We start from the raw sequence: 12,896 nt of genomic DNA, 5'->3' as shown, positions 1-12,896 counted from the left end.
CACATGCATTCTCACTACTTCAGGAAATTAATTTTTGAACTCCTCCAAAATAATTGTCTCTCTAAGAGCATTATATGTTTAATCTACTTTCAATGCCCTTATGCATCTATTAAAATTACTTTGTTTGATCTTTTCAAACTCTATGTACATTTGACCAGGTTCCCTTCTTAGATTTCTAAAACATTGTCAGTAAGCTTCTGGTTCTAGCTCACATGCACTTAAGATGACATTTTTCACCTCATTATACTCTGCAGATACCTCCTCCTCTGATGATGATGATGCAAATACCTCACTAGTCTAACAACCAACTTTGTTTGGATCAACAAAACACACATGGTCGCCAGCCACTCCATTTGTTTAGCAACTTTCTCAAATGAAATGCAAAAGGCTCCCACGTCCTTCTCATTGAACTTAGGCAACGCTTGGACATATTTAAACAAATCCCCCATCAGGCCATTGCCTATGATGGTATTGCTCTCCATTGCAGTTCTCATCACTACTACTACTACTTTTCAACTCTACTTTGGCCATTTTACTGAGATTACAGTTCCAACCTCTGCAGTTAAAAAAAAACTCTCTCTCTCTCCCTTTCTTCTGGCAGGGCCTTTCTTTCCTTTCCTTTTTGGTTTTCTTTAATCATAATTCAACTTGTTTCATTTCGTTTTCTTCTACCTCTAACTTGAGCTGCTTTTTTTCAATTCAATTTTTGGCATTTCCAAAGATTAAAATGATATCCCTGGCAATTGTAAATTCTCTGCGATTGCCACAATTATTTTCCCTTTCCTCATGGACACAGTCAACCCTAACTCTAGCTTGTTTGCCTATTCCAAAAGCTTTGCCCTTCTGTAAAGCTCCCAGTGTGACTTCTTCCACCCCCAGGAAACTCTTAGTGACTGAAAGAGCCATTGGGAGTGTTGCTGAACAAGGAGACCTTGGAGTGCAGGTTCATAGCTCCTTGAAAGTGGAGTCGCAGGTAGATAGGATAGTGAAGAAGGCGTTTGGTATGCTTTCCTTTATTGGTCAGAGTATTGAGTACAGGAGTTGGGAGGTCATGTTGCGGCTGTACAGGACATTGTTTAGGCCACTGTTGGAATATTGAATGCAATTCTGGTCTCCTTCCTATTGGAAAGATGTTGTGAAACTTGAAAGGGTTCAGAAAAGATTTACAAGGACGTTGCCAAAGTTGGAGGATCTGAGCTACAGGTAGAGGCTGAACAGGTTGGGGCTGTTTTCCCTGGAGCATTGGAGGCTGAGGGGTGACCTTAGAGAGGTTTACAAAATTATGAGGGGCATGGATAGGATAAGTAGACAAATTCTTTTCCCTGGGATTGGGGAGTCCAGAACTAGAGGGCATAAGTTTAAGGTGAGAGGGGAAAGATATAAAAGAGACCTAAGGGGCAACGTTTTCACACAGAGGGTGGTACATGTATGGAATGAGCTGCCAGAGGATGTGGTGGAGGCTGGTACAATTGGACGGAAGAGTCTGTTTCCATGCTGTACATCTCTATGACTCTATGACACTAATGCTCTGATAGTTCTGTAAGCTTCACTTAAGGTGTTCAATTGTCTGGAGTGGGATTTAAAGTCACTATCATTTGATTCAGACACAAGAGTTTTACATGCAGCCCACATTGTGCACCTTAATGTATACAGATTGATATATTGTCAAATCTTGTTTGCTATATACCAGGATGACATCCCTGGCAATTGTAAATTCTGTGCGATTGCCACAATTATTTCCCCTTTCCTCATGGACACAGTCAACCCTAACTCTAGCTTGTTTGCCTATTCCAAAAGCTTTGCCCTTCTGTAAAGCTCCCAGTGTGACTTCTTCCACCCCCAGGAAACTCTTAGTGACTGAAAGAGCCATTGGGAATGTTGCTGAACAAAGAGACCTTGGAGTGCAGGTTCATTGCTCCTTGAAAGTGGAGTTGCAGGTAGATATGATAGTGAGGAAGGCGTTTGGTATGCTTTCCTTTATTGGTCAGAGTATTGAGTATAGGAGTTGGGAGGTCATGTTGTGGCTGTACAGGACATTGGTTAGGCCACTTTTGGAATATTGCATGCAATTCTGGTCTCCTTCCTATCAGAATGATGTTGTGAAACTTGAAAGGGTTCAGAAAAGATTTACAAGGATGTTGCCAGGGTCGGAGAATTTGAGCTATAGGGACAGGCTGAACAGGCTGGGGCTGTTTCCCCGGGAGCGTCGGAGGCTGAGGGGTGACCTTATAGAGATTTACAAAATCATGAGGGGCATGGATAGGATAAATAGTCAAAATCTTTTCCCTGGGGTCGGGGAGTCCTGAACTAGAGGGCATAGGTTTAGGGTGAGAGGGGAAAGATATAAAAGAGACCTAAGGGGCAACTTTTTCATGCAGAGGGTAGTACGTGTATGGAATGAACTGCCAGAGGATGTGGTGGAGGCTGGTACAATTGCAACATTTAAGAGGCATTTGGATGGGTATATGAATAGGAAGGGGTTGGAGAGATATGGGCCAGGTGCTGGCAGGTGGGACTAGATTAGGTTGGGATATCTGGTCGGCATGGACAGGTTGGACCGAAGGGTCTGTTTCCATGCTGTACATCTCTATGACTCTATGACATACACATTAGCCAACCTCCAGTCTTCTGGCACCTCACCTGTGAACTCAGGGAACTATAGACTGGTAAGCCTGACATTGGTGGTGGGCAGGTTGTTGGAGGGACTCCTGAGAGACTGGATTTACATGTATTTGGAAATTCAGGGACTGATTATGGAGTGTCAACATAGCTTTGTGCATAGAAAATCATGTTCTCACTAACTTGATTCAGTTTTATGAAGAAGTAGTGAAGAGGATCGATGAGGGCAGAGCGACGGACGTGATCTATATGGACTTCAGTAAGGCATTTAACAAGGTTCCTCATGGTAGACTAGTTGACAATGTTAGATCACATGGAATACAGGGAGAACTAGCCATTTGGATAAAGAACTGGCTCAAAGGTAAAAACAGAGGGTGGTGGCGGAGTGTTGCTTGTCCGACTGGAGGGCTGTAACAGTGGTGTGCCACAAGGTTCGGTGCTGGGTTCACTGCTTTTTGTCATTTGTATAAATGATTTGGATGTTAGTAAGTTTGCAGATTACACCAAAATTGGAGGTGTAGTGGACAGTGAAGGAGGTTACCTCGGAATACAACATGATCTTGATCAGATGGGCTAATGAGCCAAGCAGAGGCAGATGGAGTTTAACTTAGATAAATGTGAGGTGCTGTATTTTAGAATGACAAATCAGGGCAGGACTTATACACTTACTCGTAAGGTCCTAGGGAGTGTTGCTGAACAAAGACACTTTGGACTGCAGGTTCATAGATCCTTGCAAGTGGAGTCTCAGGTAGATAGGATAGTGAAGAAGGCTGGGGCTGTTTTCTCTGGACCATCGGAAGCTGAGGGGTGACCTTATAGAGGTTTATAAAATCATGAGGGGCATGGATTGGTTGACGAGACAAGATATTTTCCCTATGTTGGGGAATTCCAGAAGTAGAGGGCATAGGTTTAAGCTGAGAGGGGAAAGATATAAAAGGCACCTAAGGGGCAACGTTTTCATGCAAAGAGTGGTCTGTGTATGGAATGAGCTGCCAGTGGAAGTGGTGGAGGCTGGTACAATTACAACATTTAAAAGGCATCTGGACAGATATATGAATAGGAAGGGTTTAGAGGGATATAGAGGCCAAGTGCTGGCAACTAGGACTAGATTAGGTTAGGATATTTGTTCGGCATGGAGGAATTGGACTGAAGAGTCTGTTTCCATGCCGTACATCTCTATGATTGTCTCACATATTCTATTTAAATAAATCAACTTCAATACCTGAAATAAAAATACACCAATACTCACCATTCATTGCCTTTGACTTCAATAATCCTAAACCCAACCTCGAATTAGAGATTTTGATCCTGACAAGAGCCCCCAGTTTGTTATGGATCAGACCAAACCCCTTCAAAATATATTAGGATGATAGTCTGGACCCTAACATTTTCTTATTTTAAAGGTGAATGCCGGGCATTGCATTCCAGATGCAATTCAATTTGTCAAACTACCAGTCTTGTAGCAAAACACATTTTATTTATCCACTATAATTAAAATACATCAAGATATAGGATTGGAATAACAACCCATTGGAAAATTTAAATAACAGATTATTTAATTACTAAACAGTAATTATTCCAGTCTAGTAACACCCTATAAATACATCCTTAGCAAAGGCAAATTCACAACAATAGATTGTATTACGTAATTCTAAAAGCAGGAAGAGAACCCCAGCTTTTAGCTGTAACAGAGAGAGGAAAAACAGCTTCAACATCCAGTTGAAAGACCCCAGCAGCAACTGCTACTGACAAACTAAAACTGAAAATCCTGGTTCTTTGGGAGCTTGACTCCCCCCATTCAGGCTGCTCTATTGTTCCAACTGTTTTTTAAAAAGGCCTCACAAACTGTTTACTTTATTGCCTCTGAGTAGACTGCTCATCACCTCTCTCTCAACCTTTCCTCATAAAAAGACCAGGACAAAATACCCTTCTTAATGCCACAATATCATTACAAACTAAATCCATATTCAACCTAATCCTGATCAAGAAAAGATCATCAACAGCATCTGCAACATCACCACCCATTGAGACTACACCAATGGTATCACTACCAAGCAGAGGAGCATCAAGAGTGCTACCAGCAAGTGACACCGCGTTAGCAACATTAAGCACATGACAACATCAGGAGCAACAGAGACAACATCACCTGTGCAGCGTGCCATCTCATCATTGAGAGTGATGAATGCCAAAACGACAAAATAGAGGCCTACTGCCTGAGCAATTCCATGAGTCATATTTTGAGTAAAGAAAACAAGCTTTATCAAACTCTTAAGCATTCTGATTATTTATTAAAGCTAGTTGTTATCCTTTTGTTCAGAAAAAGATAATTTAAATAGTTTTTTTAGAAGAAAAGTATTTTTATTTTATATGATTTGTAATGAGTTAGAAACTGACTGTTAAAGGAATAAATATGCTGCAATGCCACATTCACTATCTCATAGTAGTTACTTAGAAGAACAATGTATATGGAAAGATGTAAGACTTATAAATCTCTGGAATTTTTAGTGTGAAGTGATATTATTCATAACTTATGAGAACCAGAAGAGTTAATGCATTCCTTCTATATGATATAATCACTAGTGCTACCAGAAACTGGCCTAGTTCCTTCTTTAAAGCCTTGCAGTCAAGTGATAGGATTCCAATGGCTCATTAAGCACTACTTCTTTACTCAAAAATTAATAGCTGGTGTATAGCAACTTTCGATAAGACTTTACCCAGTGAATGTATGTTGTTTAATGACAATTTAACTTGGAGTAGCAGGTGAAGCAGGAACAACAGGTCTGAAAAATTAGAATAAAAAATGAGATCGTCAACGCGCTGCTTATTAAAACATTTATTACGAGGTGATGGTGGTGCAAAGTTGTACCATGTCTAACATAGAAAAGACAGCTGAGAAACAGGCTGTATGGCACAAGAAGTCTATATGATACTTATGGTTCTCGCAATCTCTAGTCATTTAATCTACCTTACTTCAGCCTTTTGATATATAATTCTATTTTTTCATGTAGTTGTCTGGTTTCCTTTTCCAGTGGAGGCACTGGAACGGGTGCAGAGGAGGTTTACCAGGATGTTGCCTGGTATGGAAGGAAGATCGTATGAGGAAAGACTGAGACACTTGGGGCTGTTTTCATTAGAGAAAAGAAGGTTTAGGGGTGACTTGATTGAGGTGTACAAGATGATTAGGGGGTTAGATAGGGTTGACAGTGTGAACCTTTTCCCGCGTATGGAGTCGGGTATTACAAGGGGGCATAGCTTTAAATTAAGGGGGGGTAGATATAGGACTGAAGTTAGGGGTAGGTTCTTCACTCAGCGAGTCGTAAGTTCATGGAATGCCCTGCCAGTACCAGTGGTGGACTCTCCCTCTTTATGGGCATTTAAGCGGGCATTGGATAGGTATATGGAGGATAGTGGGTTAGTATAGGTTAGGTGGGCTTGGATCGGCGCAACATCGAGGGCCAAAGGGCCTGTACTGCGCTGTATTCTTCTATGTTCTAAAATGCCCAATTTGCCTCAATCACTGGCTGCGATGCCAAGTTCCACATTCTAACCACTCTAGTTTAAAAAAAAATCCTCAATTTCCATTGGAATTATTAGTAGTATCATGTTTTTATAGTTATATTGTCTCAATGTTATATTCTCTCCACATTTCTCTTTCACCTATTCAGAATTGTCCAGACTTCTTTTTTCCGAAAGAGTGTGCCATGGATTTGGTCCTTTTTTTAATTAAAAAAAACTGTCGTTGTAGGAGTTGGTGTTATCCTTTTAGCCATAGGTTGAAATTTGGAAGTGAGCAGCACTTGAAAAATTAAAATTAACTCAGTTATAATGTCAACAGATATCTTGCGCCTGCGCACTGGCGAAAGGGGCCACCACGGACGCATGCGTGTTGGCTGCGTTGTCGGTGGGACAGTCAGGGGGACAGGCGGCGTTGGTGGCGGTGAGTGACAGACGGTGAGTACCGGACACCGGAATTCTCAGTCCGCAATTATACTGTCGGTTTGCTTGTGGTACGTTTAAATGTGAGTATCTTCTTTTTCGGTTGATGAGGGGATGCGCTGTCACTCTGTGCCCTCCAGGGACCCGGAGCTCGAGCCCCCAAGACAGTTGGAGCCGCGCCACCTGTCTTGGTGCAAAATGTGGAGTTTGAGCAAGGAACTTATCGTATTTTTTGTTGCATTAAGACTATATTGTAAATTGATAAGTGCACACTGATAATTGCTGCTTTGTAGCAGCCTGGGTTTTGCTTGCTCTGTTGTCAGTTGCTTGGAATTAGACTTCATTTTTGTGTTGGAAAATGTGCATATTCTCATTGCGTTGCATGTTCGGTTGGATATTGGATTTTCGTTGATGTTCTGGGTGTTGCAACAAATCGCAAAGTGAAGCCTTCAACGTTTGAAACTGTTGCTACAGTGTGAGGGTATTTTGAAATGTAAGACGGATGATCTTATTCAAGTAAATAGTGTAATCAATAACATTACGTTTGTGGAGATTTTATGTTCACATTATCAGTGTAACTTAACGACATAAAAATTGGTTGTTGCCCGAACCTGTGCTACAACATTCCTGTTACTTTAGGTATCGTTTGTTATGTAACACCGACTCTTTGTGGAGGAAGAACAACAGGAAATTGCTGTTAGCACAAAAGTTTGATTTCCCCTGTTGAGTTAAGTGTCACTTAATAAATTAAGCCCAGGATGTTATTGCTGAGAAATGCCAATCTTTCTGAGAGAATTGACTGCCTATTGAAGCATAAAACTAACACCTCTTGTTGGTTTAGTTAGATCAACTAATCTTCTCTCCTTCCACGCCCAACACACGTGCACACACCCTGCAAAGTGCTAAATATTGAGGCTCCATTTCTTCGTTATTCACAACCATCATTGCTAAACTCAAAATGCTGACCAAAGTGACTTCTGTTGTGGTTCAGTTCGCCGAGCTGGAAATTTTTGTTGCAAACGTTTCGTCCCCTGTCTAGGTGATATATAGTGTTTTTTGCAGTCCTTGCATGGGATTTTGTACACTACATTAGTTTTGCTCATGCTGGTATCGGGTCCTTCGTTCTGGTGAGTTGTTGTCTGAGTGTGGCTGTTGGTTTGTGTGGTTGGCAGGGACAGGCCACTATAAATGCCGGAGGAAACACCACAGAAGCGCTTCACAGGAGGCTCCCAAGCACTGAGGATGTCACCTAGACAGGGGACGAAACGTTTGCAACAAAAATTTCCAGCTCGGCGAACAGAACCACAACAACGAGCACCCGAGCTACAAATCTTCCACCCAAACTTTAAAGTGACTTCTTTTAAAAGTTTGCTTATTTGCAGCTAAGGCAGTCTAAGCAGTTCAAACTTTTTGCTAAGGAACAAATTTAACTGTGACTTGGATTTGAGTCTTTACAGCATTGAAGGACAGCTGCTAATCGTCCTCTAGTACAAGGAGAAAAGACAATTATGATCCAGTAAACAATGTAATGGTATTCTATTTCATAAATCTTTAAATTTAAGCATGATTTATAGTTGGTACAAGCTTGAATCCATGCTTGTCTAATTCTATATTATGCTATTCATTGTAGAATTCATCAGTGCTGTGGAAGCTTTGCATTGTTATAATGTAACACTGACAAAACAACTACGATCAAGCCGTTGAGTAGTGGCACCCTTGTCACTGTGCACATTTTGCAGGACTGCCATTTGACAATGCAGACTGTTTCTTTTCATATATAGGTAAACGGACAAAGTATTTTCCCTGGGGTGGAGTCGTCCAGAACTAGAGAGCATAGGTTTAGGGTGAGAGGGGTAAGATATGAGAGACCTAAGGGGCAAGTTTTTCACGCAGAGGGTGGTGTGTGTGTGTGTGTGTGTGTGTAATGAGTTGCCAGAGGAAGTGATGGAGGCTGTTACAATCGCAACATTTAAGAGGCATCTGGATGGATATATGAATAGGAAAGGTTTGGAGGGATATGGGCCGGGTGCTGGCAGGTGGGACTAGATTACATTGGGTTATCTAGTCAGCATGGACGAGTTGGACCGAAGGGTCTGTTTCTGTGCTGTACATCTCTTTGACTCTATATAATGATCTTCTTGAATTCTTGTCAAAACTCACTTAATCCCTTTTGTCCATCATCCATGTCCTTGCTTACTGCAGTGGCTCCTTGATAAACAATAAAATATAACACATTAAAATTCTCAAATTTATTTTCAGATCCTTCCAAGACTTCAATCCTTTCCAATTCTGTTGTTGTTCCAGTTCTGTAAGCTTCTGAGATCTGTGCTTCTCCAATTCTGGGTACCCTGACCATCCCCACATTTAGTTTCTCCACCATATTATTCAACTTGTAGTCTTTTTGGATTGGAGAGAATTGACTGTTTGTGGTTATAAAAAAATCCTGGTTTACCAAAAACAAATGCTGACTGTTAATAATATAAAATAACTGTTTTTTAAAAATTTTGGTTCTTGTATCTAATTTCCCAAAATCCAAGTAGAAGTTAAGCTCGTAATGATGGAACTTATTCTCTGGTTTCTCCAATGTGACATTATATACACTACATGGCCAATATGTCATTGTTTTTATTTGGCTTTTGTTTTTGTTACTGGGTTGTCCTGCTTGATATTGCACGTAACATTAGTTCTGACATTTATGCATTGGAGCAGGAGTAGGCCTTCCAGCCCTTATTTTAAAAAAAAAATTCCCCCAGCTTCTTCTTGTTTGCTTTTTTTAACTTACAACATTTTAAAAATCATTTTCTAACCCCAAATTATTCTAACTCAGAAGCTGAGTGAACTATTTCATTTGATGTCATCTGTGCAGGGTGCCCTTTTATATCCTCACCTCAGTAAATAACATTATAATAGTACAGTTCATTGATGTTCTCTCCTTAATGTTGTTGAGTGAAATGCAAGTGATCTAAGTATCACATTCTTCTTGGTGTTAAATTTCAGTGGTGATTCAGAAACAACAAAACCATGTTGTGTAGAGTGGGGTGTGATGACCCAAATTCAATATCAAATCTACTTGAGTTACTAGTGCTGACACTAACTTTTCTTTTGTCAATATCTTATTTCAATTCCAGTCCCCCTGAAAATTCAGAAACCAGTACAATTTACATTTGTGGTTATTTTTTAAATTTGCATGTTTTATACCATAAGAAATGGGACCACAAGTTAGGTCATTCAGCCCATTGAATGTGCCCTGCCATTCAATCATTGACAGGCAGGAGGCTGGAAGGTCACAGCAAGCCAGGCAGCATCAGCAGGTGGAGCAGTTGACGTTGCATGTGAAACCCTTCAGGACTGCGGGTGGGTGTCAGGAGAGTTGCAGTTCTGCACCCACCCCCAGTCCCGAAGAGGGGTCATACCTGGAATGTCGACTTCACCTCCTAATGTGCCTGGCTTGCTGTGTTCTTCCAGCCTAATGCCTGTCTACCTTGGATTCCAGCATCTGCAGTTTCGTCTTTGTCTCCTGCCATTCAATCAGGGCTGGTACGTTTCTCAAGGAGAAAATGAGGACTGCAGATGCTGGAGATTAGAATCAAAGAGTGTGGCACTGGAAAATCACAGGAATTCCTGATGAAGGGCTTATGCCCAAAACATAGACTCTCCTGCTTCTTGGATGCTGCCTGACCTGCTGTGCTTTTCCAGTACCACACTTTTTGACTCTGATACGTTTCTCAACTCCATTCTCCCACTTTATCCCTGGAACCCTTGATCCCTTTTATAATCAGATACCTATCTATCTCTAAATATACTCTGACTATATACAAAATATACTGTATATTTAGTGCCCTATTTTGTTCCATCTAAGACTGGATATTAAAATATGAATTGTTTTTGGTTTTCCTTGTTTTCTACTCAGGCACATCTCTGTTGCAAAGGTTTTTGGCTGTTTTGCAAAGTATATTCCAATATCCTCCCTTCCTCTTGTCAAATGTGTCAGAAGCACTAAACTCAATTTGCTGTGCAGAATTACTTCAGTAAGGCGTTCGACAAGGTTCCCCATGGGACACTGATTAGCAAGGTTAGATCTCAAGGAATACAGGGAGAACTAGCCATTTGGATACAGAACTGGCTCAAAGATAGAAGACAGAGGGAGGTGGTGGAGCGTTGTTTTTCAGACTGGAGGCCTGTGACCAGTGGAGTGCCACAAGGATCGGTACTGGGCCCGCACTTTTTATGATTTACATAAATGATTTGGATGCGAGCATAAGAGGTTCAGTTAGTAAGTTTGCAGATGACACCAAAATTGAAGGTGTAGTGGACAGCGAAGAGGGTTAACTTAGATTACAACAGGATCTGGACCAGATGGGCCAATGGGCTGAGAAGTGGCAGATGGAGTTTATTTTCAATAAATGCGAGGTACTGCATTTTGGGAAAGCAAATCTTAGCAGGACTTATACACTTAATGGTAAGGTCCTAGGGAGTGTTGCTGAACAAAGAGACCTTGGAGTGCAGGTTCATAGCTCCTTGAAAGTGGAGTCACAGGTAGCTAGGATAGTGAAGAAGGCGTTTGGTATGCTTTCCTTTATTGGTCAGAGTATTGAGTACAGGAGTTAGGAGGTCATGTTGCGGCTGTGCAGGACATTGGTTAGGCCACTGTTCGAATATTGCATGCAGGTCTGGTCTCCTTCCTCTCAGAGCAATGTTGTGAAACTTGAAAGTGTTCAGAAAAGATTAACAAGGATGTTGCCAGGGTTGGAGGATCTGAGCTACGGGGAGAGGCTGAACAGGTTGGGGCTGTTTTCCCTGGAGTGTCGGATGCTGAGGGGTGACCTTATAGAGGTTTACAAAATTATGAGGGGCATGGATAGGATAAATAGACAAAATCTTTTCCCAGGGGTCGGGGAGTCCTGAACTAGAGGGCATAGGTTTAGGGTGAGAGGGGAAATATATAAAAGAGACCCAAGGGGTAACTTTTTCACAGAGTGGTACGTGTATGAAATGAGCAGCCAGAGGAAGTGGTGGAGGCTGGTACAGTTGCAACTTTTAAGAGGCATTTGGATGGGTATATGAATAGGAAGGGTTTGGTGGGGTATGGGCCAGGTGCTGGCAGGTGGTACTAGATTGGGTTGGGATATCTAGTCGGCTTGGACGGGTTGGACTGAAGGGTCTGTTTCCATGCTGTACATCTCTATGACTCTAAGTCTGATTTGTAATGCAGTGCACTCCTTTCTTATTAAACAGAGACATAGAATGCCTGTAGCAAAAGAAATCTTATTAAATAAGTAACACTGAGCATTTTCCTAAACTTTCACCATATAACCGCCTAACATCCAACTTCCCCATGTACTTCCAGTTAAACGGTTTAATATCCCATTTTGAAAATTTTTTTAAAATTGTATCTCTTATAGCATTTTCCTGACCAGCAGACATCTGAGTGATTTAAAGCCAACAAAGTACTTTTGAAGTGTAATCATTGTAATTTAGGAAATGTGGCAACCAGTTTGTGGAAGGTTGCTTCCACAACAAAAATGTGATACTAATCAGGTAATTGTTTTTGAGATATTAATTGTGCAATAAATATTGACCACAGCACAGAGAGAACTTCATATTGTGCCGTAGGATCATTTATATCTACTTGAAGAGGCAGATGAGCTTAATGTCTCCCCTTTAAAAAGACAGCTCTTCTGACAGTGCAGCATTAATTCAGCATTGCAGTATCAGCCTCTGTTTTGTGCCCTGGAATAGGACTCGAATTAGGAAACATCTGATCAAATTGATAGTGCTATCAACTGAACCAGGGCTGTCAGTTAGTGTTTTGAAGAAACATTATTGTCATTATTGGTTCTTAGTTGTTTGCAACAACATCCTGGAAATTAATATTTAACCCCTGGAAACTCCAGAAGGGTTGGTCACCCAATCGGAACATTGTTTTTATTCTAATTAAGTCACAAGTCTACATTCCTTCTGATGTTTTCTTTCTAGAAGAATAGAATTGAAAAGTGAACTGTTGGCAAACCCTGTATCAAATATTGGATTTTTAAATTTATTCACAGATCATGAACAGCGCTTGTCCCTAACTGCCTTTAAGAAGATGATGTGAATTTGTTTTGACTGCTAGGCCATTTCTGAAGACGGCGCTGAAAAATGTGTTGCTGGAAAAGCGCAGCAGGTCAGGCAGCATCCAAGGAACAGGAGAATCGACGTTTCGGGCATAAGCCCTTTTTCAGGAATGAGGAAGGTGTGCCAAGCAGGCTAAGATGAAAGGTAGGGAGGAGGGATTTGGGGGAGGGGCGTTGGGAATGCGATAGGTGGAAGGAGGTTAAGGTGAGGGTGATAGGCCAGAGAGA

At 41.3% G+C, this 12,896-nt stretch overlaps 1 protein-coding gene across 2 annotated transcripts in view; it reads left to right on the top strand.

Moving 5' to 3' along the window:
* Positions 1 to 6,483: 6,483 nt before the first annotated feature.
* tbc1d24 (TBC1 domain family, member 24) overlaps positions 6,484 to 12,896 on the top strand; it is a 43,887-nt gene continuing 37,474 nt past the window's right edge. For both annotated transcript variants that reach the window (XM_043711483.1, XM_043711482.1), the window contains exon 1: positions 6,484 to 6,570. The gene's annotated coding sequence lies outside the window, so the exon portion shown is untranslated. The remainder of the gene's footprint in view (positions 6,571 to 12,896) is intronic.

The sequence above is a fragment of the Chiloscyllium plagiosum genome, chromosome 21 (genome assembly GCF_004010195.1).
Source record: "Chiloscyllium plagiosum isolate BGI_BamShark_2017 chromosome 21, ASM401019v2, whole genome shotgun sequence".
Lineage (NCBI taxonomy): Eukaryota > Metazoa > Chordata > Chondrichthyes > Orectolobiformes > Hemiscylliidae > Chiloscyllium > Chiloscyllium plagiosum.
This window is presented reverse-complemented; position numbering and strand designations above follow the sequence as displayed.